This window comes from Poecilia reticulata, chromosome 17, assembly GCF_904066995.2.
Source record: "Poecilia reticulata chromosome 17, P_reticulata-male-v2, whole genome shotgun sequence".
Classification (NCBI taxonomy): Eukaryota; Metazoa; Chordata; class Actinopteri; order Cyprinodontiformes; family Poeciliidae; genus Poecilia; species Poecilia reticulata.
The window spans coordinates 22,096,964-22,113,431 of NC_088846.1; the positions used below are offsets into that span (position 1 = coordinate 22,096,964).

General features: G+C 37.9%; 1 protein-coding gene across 16 annotated transcripts in view; it reads right to left on the minus strand.

Moving 5' to 3' along the window:
• The window catches only part of LOC103479767 (protein tyrosine phosphatase receptor type F), a 238,265-nt gene that overhangs the window by 191,881 nt on the left and 29,916 nt on the right, over nt 1-16,468 (minus strand). For 15 of the 16 annotated variants that reach the window (XM_081597904.1, XM_008434405.3, XM_081597907.1 and 12 more), the window contains one exon: nt 7,237-7,379. The exons of the other annotated variant lie outside the window; for it this stretch is intronic. The gene's annotated coding sequence lies outside the window, so the exon portion shown is untranslated. The remainder of the gene's footprint in view (nt 1-7,236; nt 7,380-16,468) is intronic. 16 annotated transcript variants of the gene reach the window in all.

Consider the following 16,468-nt stretch of genomic DNA (forward strand, 5'->3'; position numbering starts at 1 on the left):
CAGAAAAGGCTAAATGACATCAGTTTTCCACGGACACCCCACCACCACCACCACAAACCACCACCAACAGTTAAGATGAAAGTAATCAGAGCAGACAAGAAATTACAAAAACATGCTGTGACCTTTCATGTATGAAGGGGAAAGACTCTGTATACATTTACAAAATGTGAGAAGACAGTAAAAAAAATTCCCATCACAGAAATTGGAGTGTGACTAATGGGTTGTGAAAGAGCTGGTCTGTAACCTGAACTCCAAAATAATCTTGCTCAAGTCTCCATGGCCAGCAGTGGGGGAGCTGAGAAGGGGAATGGAGGGACCACCTGCACATCCTGCAGAGCCAGGCCTGTACTGGCACCACCATTTGTTACGCTCCAGATTCCCATTACTTCAGAGCCAGGCTGACTGGGAAATCTATCTCCTGGTGTCACGTTTGTCAAGCCTCTATGCAAACGGCAAAAGGTGCAAAGAAGACTGAAGGATCACACCCATAAGGATGGCCATGAAGGAGTAACATGTTACCCTGTTGCAAAAGGGTAAAGTTCACTAAGAGGTCTGTGACTTAGAATACCAGCAAAAAGGGATTTTTTTTTCCCTGTAACTCAATTAAAAAAGTGAATCTTGTATATTTTGTAGCTTCACTCCACAAAGCCATTGACACCCTGCAATGAGTGGGGGTGAGCCAGAAGAGGTAATTGTTAATTAAATTGGCTGCTAACTGAGAGCAGCAGCCAAGCAATTTAATAGAAAGTTGAGAAGAAGGAAAACCTGTGAAAGAAAATAGTACTAAAGCAACAGCAGAGATGAGAGGATTGTGACATAGAGCGTATTTAAGAATTTGGTGCAAATGTACAATGTGTGGATTTCTAACAGATGGATTGTTAGACAGATGGGTGGATAAGGCAAAGAGATGGACGGGTGGAGTCAGTCAAAATACAGTTACTTTGTCTAGAAAGTCTGATATGAATGTGGTATCAAACTCAGATGTTCGGGTCAATAAAACAAAAAAAACGCATGAGTGTGGAACTACAGGGAGAAATGACTTGTGGGCGTTAAAATCTGATGCTACTTCTTTGTCTGTTTAACAATAACTTGAATCCATCGATGTTGCATTACTCTCTTGGGTTTTAATACTCATTTCCTTTCAGCAAATTCTCATGAATCCAGAATTTCTCAAAAAAAATTAATTTCTTTCTTTTCCCTTCCATTACTAACTAACTGAGCAACCCCATTATTTGACACTACTCCATTCTTATTAACATTTTGTGAGGAAGAAAGCCGAGCTGGTCTTCTGACGTTTTCATGTCGTTTCCTTGATCATTTGACAGTGCGGTGCTAAAACAAACCGCACCGGCTGAAAATGTAACAGATGTCGTTTTGGTGCCCAATAAAACCAAGTCTGCCAAACTATCAGGTCTGAAAACATACTTAGTTACTCCAATGAATTAAAGTGTAATAAATGCTCTTCTCTACTGTATTTTCTAAACACATCCAGGGCTGGAAAATATTGAAAAAATAAATAAATCACAATGTGTATGAACTGTGTAGTACTAATACTACATGTATAATAAAAAGTCAATCCAAAAAAATGTCAGAAATCCAAAGTCCAAGTATGAATCGGCTTTTGGAATCTGGTTCCAAAAGCCGTTTCGTTACATATACACACACACGCATACATAAATGTATGTGTATATATATATATAAGAGAGAGAGAGAGAGAGAGAGAGAGAGAGAGAGAGAGAGAGAGAGAGAGCTCAGTCTGCATTGTTGTAAAATGAGCAAAACTTGAAAATCTTTCTGATAGGCGATGCATCATGATGAAAACGATACAGCCTCCCCCGGCCTCTGTGAGTTTTAAGCAGAATCTAGGTGGCTTTGTTATGCGCAACAAAAGACGTTAACTGAGAGACAAAAAGACCACCTCCCAAAAGGCATGAAAAAAAACCCCAGAGTTAATTGAAAGTTCTTTCAATATTAAATAAAGGAAGATCAAGTGACAGCGGGGAGAGAAAGGAAAAAAAAAACGCAGCTTTGAAACCCACATCAGATCCACGGAGCATCTGGGAGCGGGAGCACCGACATCATGAACCAGGAAAATGTCTGTCAGGAGCTGAAACAGACCTTGAAGAGCGTAGAAATTCTATTAGCTGCAACAATGTTCGAGCCTCGGTGGGATTTCATAAGAGACGCGACGGAAAGAACAACGAATGTGATAGAAATTAATTTAACTGTAATGATAATCAAATTTGTATGACATTTTTCCATTGAAAGCTTAAACAAGGACCTGGTTTATTACCAAACCGCCATGATATTAGCCATATCAAATATCCCAGTAGAAGGACAGGAGTTCTTATGGGAGGCAGGAATACAAACTGCTTAGTTTTGCTTGCTGAACATATGTAGCTAAAATGGAAGTTCTGAGAAAAGGAAAGAAAGAAAGTTAGTCATATGACGTATTTCTACAGCTTTCCTTTACAGCTCCTAATTAGTTGAGACATTTTGCTTAGTGGCTTGGCATTTTCGCCACAGGGGGCTGAAACAGTAGATTGTATTGGACATGCAAGCAGGAGGGCACAATCTAAAAGGCTGAGTCAGGAGTCTACATCCTTTGCCCGACTGAAACTGTGTAAAACATCGCCTAACAACCCGCAACATATCAGAAATCCAGGCGAAATGTGAATTTAATGTCACGCTATTTTAGGTAAGGTGAGGAAAATCGGTGTTAACTTAACAGCATACGGACAAGAGAAATGTGCAGAAACAAGCGTTCTTTTAATATTTTATTATTTTATGTCCTGCTTCTTTTTTTTTTTCCTTTCTTTTTTACATCACCTCGCCATCACAAGACTCATTCATCAGTGGCAAAGGCCTAAATAGAGATGTTTCATTAGCCCGTTGCTGAGACAAACACATTTGATGGATTAAACAGTCAAATATAACGAGATGCTTGAACTGCTGTCCTGGTTGTTAAGGGAGATCAAAGTGGGGCCTGAGGGTTTGGTAAGTGTGGGGAGCGGGATTGGTTCAACAGAGCTCCAAAAGAACAAGTGCTGGACCAGGAAGATATGACATCAGACGTGAGCGCTGCATTCCCTTAGGCCTGTTCTTTCAAAACCGTCAGCCGTGTCTGCACCAAACGAGCTGCAAGGAGAGGAAGGCGCAAACATTCCTGAGGAGAGCGGTTTTAATCGAACAATGAGGAGAAACCCAATCCGGTAATGTTGCGTGGTCTTACAGTGGCTGGCTGACGATAGAGAAATCTGTTCATTTAGTCTGCACATTTTCTGCTTAGTGTGAAAAATGTTGCACGTTATATGCAAATTAAGACTCCTACATAAGACTAGCAGTTACTGTCACTTTTATCAAAATATATATGCGTTACTAAAATCACAAAGCTATTTAAAAACGTCAAACAGTAGTTTCACTAAAAACCCTGCATTAAAGCTGCAGTATGTAACTTTCATAAAAAAATATATATTTTTACATATTTGTTAAAATTATCATTGTGACATGATAGTATAATTTAAGACAAATTATCTGTCAAAAAATACAATTCCTCTTGCCTTCTACAGCTAAAAACAAAACCACATAGCTCAGTCAGAAACAACCATCAGAGCCAGGAGGAGGGTCTTCACGCTGTCAATCACTCATGTGTACATGCTTTCTGCTACGCTGCAGCTGCTTCACCACAACATATCCTGCCGCAAATGCTAAGACTAGTTAGCATGACCACCGATGAAGGTGGATACATGTTTTTTCTTTAACTGTAAGTTGTTTTCCTGCCATTAGCACATTTAGCAGCGCATACATAAAATTTACTGACGGCGCTAAGACCTTCCTCCTGGTTCTGATTTGCTGTTTTTGGTCAGAAGCAGTAAATTTCTTCAAGCGGCAATAGCAGCTCAGGGAGAGAGTACAGGAGCTCAATATTTTCACAGATTATCTGTTTCATATTACACTGTCACGACATAATACAAATATTAGTGACAGTTTTAGCAAATTTGGGAAAAACATTCTTTGTAAAAGTTACATACTGCACCACTAAACCTTTGCGTGTTTTATTTTGAAAGAGACTCTTATCTAAAATTCAAATCAGTGAAGAGCTTAAAGTGTAACTAAACCCCAAATCAAATGTTTTTTTTTGTTGTTTTTTTGGAAGATGAACTGTGTAAATTGGTCTTTACGGGTGCTATGTTTATGTTTCTGTCGTAATTATGACATCTGGCCTAAAAGCGTTTCTGTGTTGCTCTCTTTGAGTTGAATGGTTGCTACTGCAGTCAGATTTCCCAACTGGCTACAACCAGCACCGTTATTTTTGGTGCCCTAAGCACAAATGGTTTGTCATTCTTGAAGCAGGGCAGATTTAACAGATGTAGCAGTTGAACAAGTGATAACATCTCATGGTCTTTATTGCTTTTGTATTTATCATTTTTCTAATTTTTTCATTTGTTCAAAGGATTATACGGTCGCAGTGAAATCTAGGTGTAAAAGTATGCTTTGCCATGTTATTACAAACGTAGCATGTCTCATTCAGAAAGGAAAAACAGCATCGGAGCATCCAGGCTGAGGTTTTTAATGCCACCTTGCACTGAGTTTAGCTCTATTCCTGATGATTCTGTTTGGTAGATTTCCTAGCAGTGTTTTGTATATAAAAATTGAAAGTTTGATTTAAACACTGCACCTTAGTAAGATAGAACAAATACAAAAAATTAAGCAAGTATTACACTAATTTAAGGGTTTTTCCTACTATATTTCTTCCTCGAAGTCGATTGTTTCCCCCTTTATTTCCAGTTTTTAATCATGTGTTAGAAGGTTTTGAAGGTGAGTTAAGTAGTTCCAGCAGTCTCCGTAGGGGTTTTCTCTGCTCGATGCCAATCATCTGACCTTTCTTAAACAGGCCAACATCTTTTCCATGATCACAGCTTGTGTGTTTTGACATGGCTGTTGAAGAAAAGAGAATCTCCTCATTGCATCGGTTGGGTTAAATAACTTGTTGCCAGCTGAAAGATGTCTATCCATGCAGTAATTATCCAGTAGGATGCTCAGTCCTATTTAAATCAAAGTGGCGACACTTTTTTTGACCAGGCAGTGTATTTGTGCAAGAAAAAAAGATTATTTACAATAATATGGAAACTAGTGCAAAGGATAGCAGGAGTGTTTAGTGCCTTTATACCTCAGTAAACATAATTTTTTGAAACTAATAAATCTAAATCTCAGTAATTTAGGACAGTATTCAAAAAGAGCAAACACTTATTTGGCCCTTTTTATTATCGTTTTACTTTTAAAACTGGAACGATGTTGACATTCTTTGTCCACTTTTTTTTCTTTTCTTTAGTGGAGTTTTCCCAAAATACTCATCTTGGGTAAAAGAACATCTTGTTCGGTAATCTTCTGCCAGCTCGTAAAAATTGTTGCAAAATTTCACTCTATTACAAACCCTTCAGGAAAATCTTTGTCCAAAAGAATAATTTTATGAAAAAGAGCAATTTTGGGATATTGCACCAATTCTGCTGCAGAGAGGGAGAAAATGAGGCCTACTGTATGACGTAAAGATAATGACATGACTGCTCAAAATATAAAGGCTTTTCCTTGGTAGAAATTGCAACAGCCCTAACTGCAGTATGTTAAGGAGGTGCAGCAGTCTGACAGCTGACAAAGACACAAAAGTGAATGAGACAGGGAAAAAGAAAGCATCCTGCTGCTTATGTAATGATGTGTAATATTGTAATATTATAACGCTAAATGCATATTAATAAACCTGGCTTTATTGTTACCAAAATTTTCGCTCATGGGCACACTAGCAATATTAAATTAACTCGTGTTGTGACTAATAAAAATTATGCTGCATTCAGTATATCTTAGAGGTCACCACTCAGCTGTAGGAATGTCGCCAAACCTGAGTTGAGCACATCTTCAACCAAACTGGACAAACAGTGGCAATTAAAGCAATTAAACCAGACAATGCATTCCTCTGCATTTTAGGCACAAAGGGGTGTGCTCACACACAGAGACTTGTATAGGGTATGATGACACGTTCTGTAAATATCAGACGAGATACTATACACAATATTTGGCTCATAAAAACAACAGATTTTAGGAAAAAAATGTTTAGATCCCAAAAGGTTTCACAAATAGTATTTTGAATAATCTATAATCAGTGAGAATAAGTCAGTTCAGCTCTGAATTATTAATATATTTAAGTTTTGTAAACATTACCATCTTCAGCAGCTAATGGTTAGCTGCTAATGGTACAGACAAATGGTTTCAACAGTGTTTTAAAAATCAGTTTTCTGTTTTTTACGATGAACCCATCTACAGCCCAAACAAATGTGCACACGATGTTACAAGCACCAAAGATATATTGAAACTGCACTTGGGTACTCTTATTTTGAAGAAGAAAAGGAAGTAATTCTAACAAAAGGTCTATTACATCATATTTATCAAGACTTCATTTGATCATCTCCATTTCAAAATCTAAGCCAAACAAGAAAAGTGTGAGAAGATTGTGTGGCATAAGATCTTGGAATATTAAAATGCCAAATTATTTTTTGTGGAAGTATTACGAGTCTAAAAAATCCAAATAAACTCAAGCACTTTATGGAGTCTTTTATTTTGAAGTTAGATGGGAAGTGGTTCTTGAGGTGCCAACACAATATCATGATATTGTGTTGGCACCTTTTTTTGTATACCATTGAACCTGGTCATGTCTAATCAATACTTAGTAGAGAATCTATAAAGTACACTTGGGGTTTTTTGTGAAGTCACAAAATGGGACAATTTTCAGTTATTTTTTAACGTTAGGACCACTTCAGAAATAAATGAGCATAGAAATCACAACAGACTAGTCAAACTTGAGCAAAATGATTCTACATCTATTACAGAATCTTCAAAACAAAGTTTGTGATCTGTCAAATCTTTGCTTTATTGGTGAAAACTTTTTTGATTCTCCTCAGAAATGTAAATATGAACTCAAAATAGTGCCATCCCGTCTCATGAGACACATTGTTATGTATGCTTTTATCAATATGGAAAATTAGGTTTATCTTGTCCTGTTTTCTTTTAGCAGAAGCACACCTCCACTAAATATGTTACAAAAACATAAGCTGTAGTGGAAACATCAGATGTGAATTTGCCGGCGATGCATTAACTTGACCTTCTAAACATTTTCTGTAATGTGCTTAAATCCACAAAGGAATGCATGAACATATGTCTGAGAAAAAAAAATATATTACCACCGACCTTGTGCAAAGTGTGACCAATCCATTCAACTTCCTCTTGAAAAACAAGACTGGAGTGGAGAGAATTAGCATCTGCTGTATCCCACCCTCTTGTTATATGTGCCGACCACTCGGAGGACATATGATATCACACGCGCTCCGTTTCTGAGAGACACAAACAAGGGAGGCAAGAAAAGAGAGGAAGTCGTGAGAGAGGGGAGGAGACGGAGGCTTTTGTCCCCACATTTCTCACGGTTGGCATCGGAAACAGTCAGATGCCGTCAATCAAAAGTGAAGCCTAGAGAATGGGTTGGCCTATTTGTCTAATGAAAAGGTCAAAGGGTGGAAGGTGGGAGTACGGGGGGATAAGCAAAGCAGAGCATTGCTCAGACTGCCATGAGGGACCACCAAAGGGACCATATAATGTTTTAGTTTAAGCTGAACGAAGAATTATTTTGATTACACATAGTGACACCCGCTTTCATGTAATGATCTGTGCTTTCATCTGGCCACTCAGTGCCATTACTTTGCCTGATTGCTGCCTTTTGTCATGCATATGTGCACTTGTAAGCGATTAGAAAGGCAGACAAAGGCAGAGAAATTTATGTTCCCCTGGAGTGTTGTACCTGGGGAAATCAAGGTTCTCTAATCCACCACATCAAATTACAGAAACAATGTTTCTCTTTTCCGACACAGTGAAGAAATCAGCTTAGTGGAGACGGTTGAGTATAACCGCTTTACCTGCAATCCTAACTATAGTTACAAACATCGCACAGATGTCTTTTGTTCCTGCTTTTTCTTTTAGTGGTCACACTTCCATATGTCGGATCAAATAAAGTTTATTCTTAAAGATGAATTGAGTAAATACAAAACAGTCTTCAAGTAATCTTTTTATTTATTGGAAGGGAAGGTCTGTCCAAACCAACCTGTCTGTATCTGTCCAAATAACTGGTGATGCTACTAACAAGTGTTTGAAAAAAGATTTTTGGGCAAATTTGAGCTAACCCTTTGCAGAACTGTTCAAATTTGGCCACATTGGAGTGTTTCCAAGCAACAGTAATGTCTTTAAGGTCATGCCGCACCTTCTCAATAGCATTTAAGTACAGACTTTGTCTTGGAACTGACCCATGAATGTCATTTTTTGGCTCCTAGTCTTTTTTCTTATATTTGAATTATGACCCCTAACGTGAGGAATTTGGAGCGTTAAGATCTCCTAAATGAGTTGTGAGTGCACTCTTGGAGTAATTTTGGTCGGCCAGTCACTCCTGGGATGGTTCGATACTGTTGCATGTTCTTTTCACCCCCATTTGTGGATAATGGCTCTCACTGTGATTCAATCCTTGGCAAGAATAAGCAAGCCATTTCCAGACTGACTACATTCACTTATCCTGCAAGTTCTTAAAACTGGGGCATAAGGTGGTGCTTTTTTACTTTCTTCAATGTATTTCTAGTTGTCAGACTGGTTCCTTTTAGGTAATTTCTTTCTTTCTAGAGATTAGGTTTGGGTGTGGCTGTAGCTAAACAGAAGCCAGTGTTCATAACTCAGAGTTAAATCATTATTCAACAAGACAAGCATCGTTACAACTTAGGGTAAAAGTTTTTTTGTGTGACAATTTTAAGTTACTGGTGACTTTAATGCAACAAAGAAGATTAAGACTATATATTTTATATGTGAAATGAAGCAAAGCTTATTTTTTACATTTCTTATATTTTATTGGAAGGTGTTACAGGCATTTGACACTACTTATGGTCTTTTTATATTAATTGCTAGAGGATTATAAATTATTCATGTAGAATATTACTTCTACTTGCAACAGCTCACTAAGAGACTGCTCTTAAATGCATAGACAGAAAAGCTTGGCTAGTTCAACTTTAATTGAGGTACAAAATAAAGACTTGTCCGAAAAAAGAAAAATAGACTGTGGTTGGGCAAAATTTGCAGATAAAATAAGTCAAAAGAGGTTTATGAAATCTGTTTCAGTCCATTTTTCAGATTGATTTTCTTACCTCCAAATTTCTTTGAAAAAATAAATAGATTATGAGGGATTACAAAAGAAGCAGGAGAAGGTCAAGTTTTCCAGCCCTGGGAATTGTAAAAAAGAATAAGGATGACAAGCTAGAAAACAACAAATAAACCAGCCAACTTGTACATAAATCCATGGTCTTTTTTTTATTTTTTTTTATGTTTTCAATGTCTGATAATATATTTTCTTCAAAACAGTGAGGCTACGGGGTGCTGTGGTTGCGCAGGGGCAAAGCACAAATTGAGGCCTTAGTCCTCATGGCGGTGGTCGCAGGTTCGATTCCCGGCCTGGCGATATTTACCGCATGTCTTCCCCTCTCTCATTACCCACTTTCCTGTCAAACTATTTTCAAATAAAGGCCACTAGAGCCAACAAAACCTTAAAAAAAAGAAAACCATTGTGGCTACAAGAAACTGAAATGGTAAAATAAATAATACGTTTCATTACTATCAAAAACTGGCTAGAGTTTAAACAAAAAACCAAACTACTCCTCTAGAAATATGCCTTCAATTACTAATTCAATGATTCTCAGCAGAAGCAAGGTGATAGCTTATTGTGATTTTGTTGCTTTGTGTGCCAATTAAAATGTTCCTTTTCGTAAAAAAAACGAGAAAAAAAAAAACTTTGCTCATTTTTGGTAAAGTGATATGGGGGATGAGTAGATGACAGTCAGTCATGTAATTCAGTGCAGTGAAAAACATGAAAAATTTGAATTTTGGACGATATGCCCCCTTTAACTTCTGCTGACATTGGACCAGAAAACCTTTCACTATGTCCCCTACACAGATTGTTAAAAACTGCCAGCGGTTCAAATGACTGCTGACTTCTTGCCATTCATAAAAGCTCAATTTGTGGAGATCACAGCAAATGGTGTTCATGTCAACATTATCCTCTCAACCTGAGCTGAAGCTCCTCCCCAGGTTTGCAAGGCAATCACAGTTGAATAAGAAACAGCAGAGGAAAGTCTTTCTAACATCTTCCTGTTGATGAAAAATAGACTTGCAGCTGTAAATCACTGCAATAGAACCATGCATTTTGGAGAGCCCTAACCTTCATAGAAAAAAATCTGCCATGTTGATTTCAGCAGATGAAACCAGATCATCCTGCCACTGCTCTCTGTTTATAGTGGCTTTAGCTATTTACTCTGGTAAAACGTATATGTTACTTGAAGAGACCATGTCAGATTTCTGTCATAAAATGCTGCAGAAAGCGTCTGGGGGGTAATTCACATATGACACCAAAATATTCAGCTGCCAGTGGATAAACAGAATGCTGCCCATGTGTGAAAATGGCTTTAGGAAAAAGAAAGTGGCTTGTGTCACTTTCTGTATTTGTGTAAATGCATGATGTGGAGTCAACAACTTTGTATTCTGACACAAAACCTCTTTTTTTCCTTTTTCATAAACCTAGAAAAGTAATTTTAACTAGATAATAGGTGTTTCTGGGTAAACCAAATTAAAGAAAGGGTAAAATCTCAGCAGTCAGATTCAAAACCAAACTCAAGTCCACTGGGGGAAAGTTCCACAGTATGCTTCAGCCACCGCTGGCGCCTCAGCTTCTATCACTGAAGAGATGCTGGGTAATTGAAGGCTAAGTGGTTGACGTGAATCAGATGACTGGCCTAATAGTAAAATGCAGAAGTTACTCAAAAGTATGAGGCACTAAAATTGCTTGAGATTTCAGGAAGGTCAATAAAGAGGAAATTGAATGACTCAAGTATGACAATTACAATTTGGTTTTCCTCAACCAGTTTAATCCAATGCTCTCTTAACTATACTTTGTGAAAAAGCCTTGGAATGTTAAAAGGGCATACTGAAAAAAACATTTATGAGAAAGATTGAAGACAATGATCGCTCCAGACATTTCTTTGGTTGGAAAGCAACTGCAGCATAGTGAAAGTAAAAAACTTATCTGCACTCAAAAGCTCTTAGTTCGGATCATAGCTGGATTCAGAAATATGATGGTTGCATGACGGTAGAAATTCAGAGGTTACAGTTACTGAGCCTTTTAAAATTACTGGCATTCTCAGCTTTCATTTCTGTAAGTTACACCTCTGGATGCACAAAACTGGAACCTTCAGCCATTTCTCATTCATTCACAGATTTGGGCACAATTTAGGATTTGAGCCAATCCATATTTGTCTTCAAATGTCCTCAAGGATCTGATATTATACTCCAAAGACTCTAAGACATAACAAATAACCGGATGTGCTGCAGGTCTACTTATAGACACAACTGTTCTGAATTAAATAGAAAATTAGGAACTGTATAAAAACATATGTTCCTATGACTGCATTTGTAAAATGAAAATATCAAAATTTGATTCTTATTTCCACAGTAACAACTTGCACACAAAAGTCAGCAAAATCCAATTTCTCAATGCAGTACAGTATTTTTCGGAATATAAGCCGCTACTTTTTTCCAATGCTTTGAACCATGCGGCCACCCGAACCTTAACCCTTCAACCACCAGGGGGCTCTTTAGCAGGAAGTGAATCATTGGAAGTCAAAATTGATAAATCAAAGAAGAAAGTGCTGATTTTCATTTAGAACAAGCACATGCTAGCAGCAGGGATGATGGAGAAATGTTTTCAAACTCATAGCCCCTCATCATGGAAACAACAGAAAGAAGTTCATATGATGCCGATTTTAAGTTGAAGGCTGTCAATCTGGCAGCACAGATCGATAGCTGCTGTACGCAAGCTCGGCATGAACAAATCCATGGTTCGGCGTTGGAGACGCAGGACTGCGTCCTTATTAGCGATGTACCGAGGACGCAGCCGTCTGCCCTCTGCTGCGTCCTTGTGGAAAACCAAGAGCGGTGGAGATATCAGTGGCTTATATATGTACATTTCCAGCTTTTTAAAAAAAATATTTGTGGGTGTGGCTTATAGTGAGGTTCGCTCTATAGTCAGGAAAATACGGTATTTTTTCACAACAATTAGACCTTGAAAGTCCTCCAAAACCACAAAGTATGATTCATTCAGCCTTCCTATTATCTGCTCTCAACTTATGAGTGTGACCTACAGGTTCTTATGTTTAATAAACGAGGATTTATGAGTTTCCGTCTTGTCAAGCTAAAAATCGGTTTTTAGCTCGACACTTCTTGAAGACACTTGCACTTCTCAGTGCATCTCTGATTTTCACCAATTGAGTCAAACTGTGGGCGTTCTTTACTAAAGACGTGACTCATTTCATCACAAACTATGCAACACGGATGCATTCATGGATGTGTTCTGCATTGCAATGTTTGATTTAATTCATCTTCCAGGCCTTAGGAAAACATTCAAATCTAGTACTTTTCAAACAACTCATGAAGACCAAAAATAAGTCCAAGGTTTAAGCAGCTCTGATTATAATAACTTGGCCACTCTGCAGAAAAACAGATGATTGAACTTCCCCTGATTGCTCCACAGACTGAGTAAATTTTCATAAAATGAAGAATGGAGAGGGGGAGGTGGAAAAAAAAATGTCCATAAGACTATAAATAGAACCAACAGAAGAACATGTACTAGGTTTGCATAACCCCCATTTTCCTTACAAAACTCATAAAGGCCGACTTCTGCAGGTAGAGGAACTTCCACGCGCTGCGCGTGCCACCTTATTTGGCGTCACAATTGATTACAACATCTGTGCGGTGACTAATGCCGTTGCCATAACGACACCTGTGATTGATGGCTTTGTTAAGAGGAATAGTTACACATCATTAAACTTTTGTAATAGTGCATGGCAGTCATCTCAATAACTGGGGACAAAGCAATTACCAAGTCATTAAAAAGGGAATAGACTAATACAACACAGTGCACACTATTATGAGTGACATGCCTCCAGATCAGGCTGTGTGACGGTTTTCCTAACATAAAAACCATATCTTTGTGTTCCCACCCAGGGTCACATTAAGGTAGATTTAGATTGAGCTTAAATATATTCTCACATTAGGCATCCGATTTAAAGTTATTCTGTTTCTCATGAATGGGGGAAGAAAGGTACAGTCATTTCCTCATCCTGTATCGCTTCATTTTACATCACAGATGCTCTAATAGAGTCAACTTGAATTTAAATTTCCATCGGGACTACATTCGGTTGCATCTTGATGATAATTTGATGTCTAAATCAAGAAACTTTGTTCAAAGGAAAACCATGCCGCTCTGTACCAGTAAGCCAGAGGCAGTGCAAAGCAGTGCTGGCAATGATTGAGAGAACTCGAAATTCAAATGAGAGAGCGAGAGGAGATGGAGCGAAACAGATGTGCTGTTGTTTCGGAGAGGGTAGCATGGTGCACACGGTAAGCACACGCAACACACACCGTGGCACACACAAAGCTATATACACGTGCATACACAGGAGCGCCACTCAATCATCCCAGTTGAGGGCCAATCCATCTATTGCTGGTTGACTGAGATCCAATCACCATTCCCAACAGGGCCACAATGAAAGAACGGCAGACAGCCTGTGAAGAAGCCCACTCTCTCACAGCAGATTGATGGGACAAATCTTGGGGCAGTTCATGAGGCATTCCATATCAAGACAAACATACTAATAAAAACATTTTAAAAAAACAGGCTTCTGACCTCACCTCGCTGCTTATGCTTTACAAACAAAGTATTTCAACAGTTTAACTATAAGAAGCTTATCAAAATGCATCAAAAATGTTATGTTTTGCTTCTCCCCAGTGCTTAACACAAACCTGAGTGTTTCCTGGTGATAAAACATCAAATCCAAAATATTCTCGAATGTGCCTTAAAAAAAGAAAGACGAGTGAAATAGTCTGGGAACAATCTGTTAAAAGATAAGCAAAGGTTTAAAATGTGTTTTTATCAGAAAGAGACCAATCGGGGTTTTATCAAAGAAAATAACAGTATATTTCTGTTATAGTCCTGAAAAGTAAAACAACAGAATCTGTCTTAGTACCATGAGATCAGACCATAAAAAAATGGCATTCAGTATTGACCAAGAAAATACATATACTTGGAAATTCACATGTTTAGCATTTCTAACTGTAAACATCAGTGTCTGAGATACATCGCCAGAGAACATTTGAAATACGGCACATTCCAAGACAGACAGAGGTGCGCATATTTGGGAAAAAAAAAAATCTTAGAAACTTTGCTGTAATTCATCCACACTGTTATTTGTTTGGGTCTTGCACATTCCTTAAATAGCACCTTGAACGGACCAAGTTTTCTTCCCTCAGTAGCAACATCCACATCAAACAGTGTAGTGCCTGATGAAATGCTTTAGTATGGTGAGGTCATAAAAAAAAACAAAAAACATTTCTTTAAGACTATTTATGATGGAAAGATGTCTTGATGGATAAAATTCTCACCACAGAAGCTGAAGTAATGTTTCAGCTTAGACAAACTATCAGACCACATCATTTTTGACTTGCCAGATTAATACTTTCATGAACTAATCAGCTGGATTACACCAGCTGTTTTACTGAGCAAGATGGAGCCCGTAGGGGAAAGTTCTCAGGAAAATCCCAAAGTGTTACTATAACTGGCCCTGAATTATTTAAAATGCGCTATTTTTAAACATCAAGATTTTAATTGCGCCTTGCTACAAATTTTGTAGTTATGACTCGGCCACATAACTTAACCAAAAGCATTCTGTAAGTCTAATCACCAGCAAGATGGGAAAATACAGAGAATGGCTATTCTTACACATTCGTGTTGCCAGTGCATTAATGAGTCCTAATGTGGGAGTGCGAGAAAGCTGCTAAGCAGACAAATATACGAGGTGCTGCTGGCTCAGCTTACAGTATACAGTCTGTGTTTGCTGTCATTTTCCTTCAAAAATTCAACCAAATACATCTGCTGCACGCACTAATTGCTGGCACATGGTGCAGCAATCTCTGGCTTTAATTTCGCTTTTGGTTACAAAGTGAAACAAAAGCCACACAGTTTTTCTTTGTGTCAAATTTGATTAACTGCGCGATGTTAAATCTGCTCATAGCAACGCTCTGACAAACTCTGAGGTGGCACACGGTGAGGCTGTCAGAACAAATTTCAATATTCAAATTTGAGCCTACTGCGAAAAATGTCTTCGAAATTAAACCATCTCACGAAACTCATTAGATCGCTTGTGTTTTTTCGTGAACATGAGAATCCCAATCCGCTCTACCGCGATCTGGCAGCCATTTCTGACAAGTGATGGGAAACTTCAATTCCCATGTGTGACAGGCAAAGATTAGAAGAAAAAACGCAAACCCTTGAAGAAAATGAACACTGAAAGGCAAGTTTATTAAATGGTGTCCATTAGGAAAAGACTTAACAGGGAGGGTGTCTAACTTCCATCAGAATTCCCACATATGCTTATATAAAAACTCTAAGGTATGCCACAATAAAATCCCCCGAGTTTGCTTTCTTTACATTCATTTTCACGATATAAAATAAGATTCAACTATTAATTTTTCGTAATTTAGTGAAGGCTTTATGTTTGGAACCTGGCCAGGTAGAAACTGCAAGGACGGAAGGAAATGAACAAAAAAAGATAACAAAAAAAAGGGAAACATAGAAGAAAAAATGTTGGACACAAGAACATAAAAAAGACAAAATGATGGAAGAAAGGCAACAAAAAAGGAAGGTTTACAAATATGAGACAAGGAAGGAAGGAAAGACAAGAAGTGGAAAAATAAAAGCAAAACAAGGATAAGAAAGAAAACACGGAAGGGAGGTACAAAAGAGGAAATGATGCAAAGAAGAAAACAAAGCAGAGCAGGTGAGGGGGGAAAGACATTAAGGACAAAGAAAGAAGAATAGATGAACACAATAGAGAAAAAGAAACAAATGAAAACAGGAAGAAGAAAAAAAAAGAAGTGAAAGACAGACCAAAGGTGAAAAGAAACAATTATGGAGAGAATGAGAAAAAGAAAAAAAAGAACACAAGGAAGAAAGGATACGAGGGACAAGAAAGTAAAAGAGAAAGGAAAGACATACTGAAGGACAGGAGGAAGAAAAAGTCTGGAAATGTGAGTACTTTCTTTATACTTATTTAACTTGATTTATACTCATCCAGACCAGGAAAATACAACTTTCAAAAGGAGACCCTGAACATGTAAAATCTAACATACCGTATTTTCCGCACTATAAGGCGCTCCGGATTATAAGGCGCACCTTCAATGAATGGTCTATTTTAAAACTTTTTTCATATATAAGGCACCGCATTATAAAGCGCATAGAATAGACGCTACAGTAAGGATTGCCTCGCGATTTGTTACATAATCTACAAAT